General features: G+C 38.4%; 1 pseudogene; it reads right to left on the reverse strand.

Annotated features, from left to right (window-relative positions):
• Window positions 1–1755: 1755 nt before the first annotated feature.
• LOC102143656 (peptidyl-prolyl cis-trans isomerase A pseudogene) lies at window positions 1756–2275 on the reverse strand (annotated as a pseudogene).
• Between the last annotated feature and the right edge of the window lie 5061 nt (window positions 2276–7336).

Raw genomic sequence — 7336 nt, forward strand, 5'->3', positions numbered from 1 at the left:
GTAGAATCTGCAATGTCTTGGTACAAACTAAGGAGAGAGCCCAGGATTTTGATTCAGAATAAGAAACTCATTATTCACTCTAGGGTTAATCACTTTATAGCAGCTTGACTAAGGGACATCACTTCTCTGAATCCATTTAAAAATTGTATTAAACAGATTGATATTTGCACTTTTCTTGGCTTCTTAAGAGAGATTTTGATACTATAAATAAGATTATTGGTAGGGACGAATATGGAAATGATAAAGATGCTTCCAAAATTCTTACAGGTACCATTAACTGGCATAATATCATTGATTGTTGATTGAATTGGCAACCAATCAATCAGTAGTAAGCATCTATTTTTTCCATCAAAGTGTATTTATTGAGGGGCAGGATCATGCTAGGGGAATATAGATAAAGTAGAATCACATAGTAGTACCTCACAGCTGGGGTCACTGAAATGAGATAACTTCTTTAAGGTCATACACTACTAAGAAGTAAGTTAGGATTTGAACCTTGATTTGTCCGCCCCAAGGTTGATGATCTTTCTAGCCAACCCCCAGCCCCTTCTCATATTTATACGTCAAGTACGTGGCAGGCACTGTGCTAGGAATTAGTGTTGTCCTGACAGCATTTGGCACTGGAAATGGGATCTTATTTCAGTCAATCATTAGTTGTCCCATTAATTAAAACAGGCTGTATTATTTTGATTCTTGGCTTAGTCTTAGAGTCTTATGATAATAATTAGAAGCTGACATGACCAACTACAAGAGTTCTTCAGTGAACTTTCATTTTCTGCAATAAAATGAGCATCTCGGATGGTCTTTTCTCAGTGGGTGAGTGGTATTCCACATGTTCCTCTCACTGATAGCCTATGGGAGAATGGAAGTTAGAGCGTGAAGTAAAAAATCAGGACAGCTAGAGAAAGCCTTGTCTGACCCAAATCTAGCCTTATATGGGATACGTGGATATAAATATTCCACATAAATAATGTGCTTGTGTCATTTACTTACATTTTGCTTTTTAAGAGAACCAGAATCACTGTGATTCATACTGAAACATAGACACACAGGTATCCACACACAAACCCACACTATCATCTGGCTAAATTGCCAACTGCCCAACCTTCATCTAACAGTTGTAGAAAGAGAAATGCAAAGAGTTTACTGCCTTGTAGAGAGTTCCCAACTGAAAGAGTCAATTGGTGTAAATACGGGCTTCATGACCTCAAATTCCTGGGATTTATTTCAGGCAGAATTGTCTCTTTTTTATCATTCAAGAAAGTAGAGAACAGTACAGTGTATCTGTTTAGATTCTGGCGTCTGAGGTCTTTGTGGACTTGAATGCTGATAGGGCGATAATGCACCTAAACATTTAACTCAAGGGCTGCCAGAGAGTAAAATTGTAATTAGTTTATTAATTTAATAACTTCTTGCATCTTCAAGTAGAATAAATGGCTTAATGAATTGGAGTAAACCAACTTAAGAAATTAGTGTATTCTACTAACCATGTAGTTTTGGGGACAAGGATTCATCTTTCTATCTTCAGTGCCTAGAGTAATGCCTGGAAGTGAATGTTATTTTTTGTTGTTGTTGTTATTTAGTTTTCATTTCATAATCATAAACTTAACTCTGCAATCCAGCTAGGCATGGAAGGGAACAAAGAAAACATGGAACCCAAAGGGAACTGCAGCGAGAGCACAAAGAATCTAGGATACTGCAAGCAGATGGGGTGGAGGGTGCTCTCCTGAGCTGCAGAAGGAATGGTCCGGTGGTTAAGATAAAACACAAGTCAAACCTTTTAGAGCTGTCCACAGTCAGCAATGGTGATCTTCTTGCTGGTCTTGCCATTCCTGGACCCGAAGTGCTCCATGGCCTCCACAATATTCATGCCTTCTTTCATCTTGCCAAAGACCACATGCTTGCCATCCGACCATTTATTCTTGGCAGTGCAGATGAAGAACTGGGAACCATTAGTGTTGGGTCCAACATTTGCCATGGACAAGATGCCAGGACCTGTATGCTTCGGGATGAAGTTCTCATCATCAAATTTCTCCCCGTAGATTGACTTGCTGCCAGTGCCATTATGGCGTGTGTAGTCACCACCCTGACACATAAACCCTGGAATAATTCTGTGAAAGCAGGAACCCTTGTAACCAAGTCCTTTCTCTCCAGTGCTCAGAGCACAAAAGTTTTCTGCTGTCTTTGGAAACTTGTCTGCAAACAGCTCAAAATAGATGTGGCCCAAGGACTCACCGTTGACAGAGATGTGGAAGAACACAGTGGGGTAATACATGGCTGGTAATACAGAGCTCCTGACAGCTGCATCTGCAAAGTACTCAATGACTGTTTATGGAATAAGGTGGAGTCCTGTTCCCTCAACCTTGCTACTACTGTTTCCCACACTCGCTTTCCAGATAAATTCCCAGGCAAGTTAGGGAGGGATCCTATGGAGAAATATATATTTCTCCAAATCCATTGGTAGTAGAAAATAACCTTGGACATAGGTCTTCAATGAATTGGTATGTAATTATTCAGCATCTGAGTCAAAATGCAAACAGTAGCTCCAGTCTACACAGAGTTATCCAAATTAAATATAGTCATATTTGCTGTGCTGACATCCATGTTGTTGAGAACATGCATATATATGATGCAGCTCAAATAGCATAGGGAGAACAATGGTTAAACACGAAGGCTCTTGGCTGCCCTAATGAGATGGGGAATGGGGAGTCTGGGCATGGAGGTGCTCATTATGTGAAAGATAATATTTCTATTCAGCATCCCATAGAGCATTCATTTCAGCTGAGATCTCACTCTGGGAGCTCCTTTTCCATGCAAAATGTAGAACATTCAGAGAGAATGCTTAGAGAGAGAGGGGAAAGCTCTAAGCCTGTAACGGTGGGAAAAAAGGTCTTTCCTAGCTATAAGTAACTGGCAGCAATGTCCAGTAGAGAGCATTAGAGCAAATCTTATGTTATAAATACAGTTGATAAGTAGACTGCCCTTTACTTGGACTTGAAGCTATTCCAGTCAGATACTGAGAATTTCCTCTAAATCCTAATGAGGGCCATGGTGCAAGGAAGCTTTGAGGGCTGAGAGCAGTAAAGGGTGCATAAGAGCACTTCACGTGAGCCTAAACGACAGATACAATAGAGGCTTTGGGTGGGAATCAGACAAGATTATTTCACAGATGCTTAGGATTTCCATTTGTAGGAAACTGGGAACAATGAGCAGAATCCCACCATTCAGCCTTGCTGTATATACTTAGGCTCAAAACTTGGTGACTTAGAGTTCTTATTTATTGTATCAGTAATTCCCCAACAATTCTATTCTTTAATTTTGTTTTCTTAAATTTTCATTGAAGAACAATCAGCTCATGTATTCGTACGCTTAAGAGATAAATGCTGAAGTAGTTAGAGGCAAAGTGTCAGATGTTTGTAGATGACTATCAAGTTGTACACACACAGAGACAAAGCAAGTATGATTGCCATCTTTTGAACTGTAATTCTTCTTCTAACTTTTTATATGTTAAAAAAATCTCATACTAAAAAGTAGAAAGAGAAAGCCATATCTGATATTGGTACAGACAGATATCTAGACTAAGTGCAGCCCACTTGTCTATTTTCATCAAGATTTGACTGCCCACAGTGATCAATCCAAATGGCAACAACTTTTATAGAACATTCCTCTACAAAGGCTTATTTCTGTCAGTTCCATTCATTAATTCATTTATGTATTGTTGAATGTCTACTATATACTGGGCACAATTCTAAGTCCTGGCTATATAGCAGGGAGCTTAATCCTCTACACTTATATTAACTATTATTTAACAAAAATACCCTTTAGAGAAAGTAAGTCTTTTGGAAGGTATATAGGTTTATTTTTAATAATGTCTTCCTTTTAAAATACCAGTTCCTTTAAATGTCCTTACTAAACCTATGTATTACAAGAAAAATGACTTGAGTTTCGCTGGAAAAGCACTTGTAAAATGTACTTTATTTCTCTCTTTATCGTTTTCTGGCTGCTGTAACTTAAAATATTGCCCTGGGGAGACAGGAAGACCAAAAATTCCAATCCTGTAAGAATCAGAGGCAGGAAACTAGGAAAAGTTGTTAGTTTAGTCAAGTTAAAATGAGAAGGAACACAAAGGTTAGGCTGGTAATTATTTTAACCAGAAGGGATAATCTGAGAGTAAAATGAACCTGTTTACATTTCATATCAAACTTATAAAAAAACCCGACGTACTCAGGAGGCTGAATTGGGAGAATCACTTGAACCTGAGAGGTGGAGATTGCAGTGAGATCCCGCCACTGCACCCCAGCATGGGTGACAGAGTGAGACTCTGTCTAAAAACAAACAAACAAACAAACAAACAAACAAACAAACAAACAGACAAACCCCATGCACAGAGGTGCATGTGTTTCTAGGCACATTTGAGGTATCCAGGGCAAGCTCTTCAGGGCAAGGGCATTTTTAGATACTTGTGACTGTTTTATCACTTACTCCTGAAGATCAGCAATTCATAAAACTTAATACCTGCCGATTTCAGCCTGCTGTAATGTCACCACCCCAGGGCATACAATACCATTTCAAATGATGTCTTTGGTTTGCCAGGTTTCATATGCCAAAGAACTTTCAAATGGTGCATCCTACCCTCCACACTGCCTTTTACGCACTCTTCCTATAGTGGACCAGCAGGGGATCTACTCCTTATCATGAGCAGGAGCGTTTTAATAGCAGAATATGGGAAATAATGATTGCTATTTTGGGTTTATATGTTTTGTTTGCAAAATAATGGGTTTTAGGTTAAATTGAGGCAGGTGTGCAAATGTTCTGGTGAAGTCCATGCAACCTCCTTCCAAAACAGCAAACTATAAAAAGACTGTCATAATAGTGGTCACCAGCATCAATAATTGTAACAAGGGGCTGGAATATCAATCACAGGAAAGACAAGCATTTTGATAGCATTAATCAGAGCTGGTTTTCTCCTGCAAATCATGCCAAAGCTCTTGGATTGCTGCCTGTTTCCATTGTTTTCTGTCTGCTGGTTTGTACACAGATTCCTCTCCCCTTCCCCAGTGTGGCCATAATGAAATTGGGGAATTAACTCAGAGCAGAGTTGTTCTAGTTTGGATGTGAAGGTAAACACAAATGGAGAAAGTTCAAATTTTTGAGAAGAACAAACAGCCCTTGTTACTAAACATTAGCTGGCAAATGTAACAGACATGTACAATGGGCAGATATCATGGATGATTTCTCATACTGGCCAAGAGGAAAGATGGTCACAGGCTATAAGGCCTATGTGTAGTATCTGCAGAAAGAGTTTTTTAGGTATTTTCATTTTCAGCAGCCAAGGCAATATATTTAGTCTTCTGATTTTGAGTAACACTCTGCCATCACTAACAAAAAGAGATGAGAGGAAACTCACGTGCTTGAATCTCTTCTATTATCATCCTGCACTTAGTTCTATGCAATGCTTAGAGATTCCATGGGGACTGATCCAATCTTTTTGCTTCCCCTTATTGCTCATTAGACCCTCCTCCAGATATGAAATCTGTACAGGTCTATTTACTTATTTTGGGTCCCAGTCGGACCAGTTACAAATGACAGCCAAGAGCATGACTTGGAAATTTAAGCACTGCAAGACTGGAATTTCCCCAAATCATAAACAGCTTAAATATTGCTTGAACAGAAGTAATGATTAATTTTATGATAAAAGGAGAATATGGCATAAGAGGGAGGACTTTTCAAAGAAATACACATCAGTGAAAGAAGATGAGTTAAAATAGAAAAATCTGCCCTTTCCATTGGAGCCTTCATTCCAAGTCTCTCTGTCAAAGTGATACTTCCTTTGGATTCATTCAAAGGAGGTATTTTATTTTATTTTTTTGAGACAGAGTTTCACTCTGTTGCCCAGGCTGGAGTGCAGTGGTGCGATCTGGACTCACTGCAACCTCCGCCTTGCAGGTTCAAGTGATTCTCTTGCCTCAGCCTCGCAAGTAGCTGGAATTACAGGCACCTGCCACCATGCCTGGCTAATTTTTGTATTTTTAGTAGAGATGGGGTTTCACCATGTTGGCCAGCCTGGTGTTGAACTCCTGACCTCAGGTGATCTGCTCACCTTGGCCTCCCAAAGTGCTGGGATTACAGGCATGAGCCACTGAGCCTGGCCCAAAGGAGGTATTTTTAAAAGTCCTTGAAGACAAGAAGCAAGAGCAAGGCCTTTTACCTGCACATATATCAAGTATACTGTGTATAAATAATAGTAGAATTACATATCTTTCTATAGGATTAAAGCCATTGAAATGAGAAAAAAATCCATGTATCATAAGCGCAAATGTATGTACATTTCTATGCCTACACAAAACCAAAATAATTGTTAAAAATGAGATTCAATAACTCAAACAATCATTTTGATTAATATTTTTTTCACTGAATTGACTGATATTTTGTAGTGACGAGAATGAATTGTGACTTTGTATAGACATTTCATATATGGAACTTGTCCTTGAAAAATTAATTGGTCAGATTTTGCTATAATGGAAGAACAACCTATGTTAGACATACCGCACATGAACAAATTATTATTCTTTATAGCATACATTGACTAATCAATTTTCCAGGGAGCTACAAAAGTCCTAGATAATATTAACTAGTGGTAAATGAAAATGTGTTTGTTTCCAGCTACCAGGGAGGCTGAGCAGGAAGATTGATTGGGTCCAGGAGGTCAGGGCTGCAGTGAACTATGATTGCACCACTGCATTCCAGTCAGGGCAACAGAGTGAGATGTTGTTTCAAAGAAAAAAAAAAAAGAAAGAAAGAAAGAAAGAAAGAAAGAAAGAAAATAAAATGTGTTCAAATGTCAAATGCTCGAGTTTCTTGTGCTTTTTATTTCATAATAAGGAGTCCATTTTTTCTAAGTGCCAATAAATTACTGTCTTTAAAAATGGAGTATATATTGGACGCTAGCTCCTGACTTTGTTCACTGTTCTTTTCCACATTAACATAAGTTGATCTTTAGATATGAAACACACACACACACACACACACACACACACACATTCTAGATAGACTTTCGAAAGAGTAATTAAATTGTTATGAAAAGAATGTTGCCCTGAAATTATACTGACCTTAATTTGAAAAAGACAAGGAAAATATGGAAAATGAAAGAGGGAGAAATGGTTAATTTGGTTTATAATCTACAATGATAATAATATGTAATCTTGTGCTTCCAAGAAATTAAAGATTAAAATAATTAACATGGCTCATATATTAATATTAATGTTTTTTCTCAGAGGGCCTCTTTGTCTCAGTGCCCAACATAGCTCCATCCTGACAGAATTTTTTCTGTTGTCCT

Source organism: Macaca fascicularis, chromosome 12 (genome assembly GCF_037993035.2).
Source record: "Macaca fascicularis isolate 582-1 chromosome 12, T2T-MFA8v1.1".
Taxonomy (NCBI): Eukaryota; Metazoa; Chordata; class Mammalia; order Primates; family Cercopithecidae; genus Macaca; species Macaca fascicularis.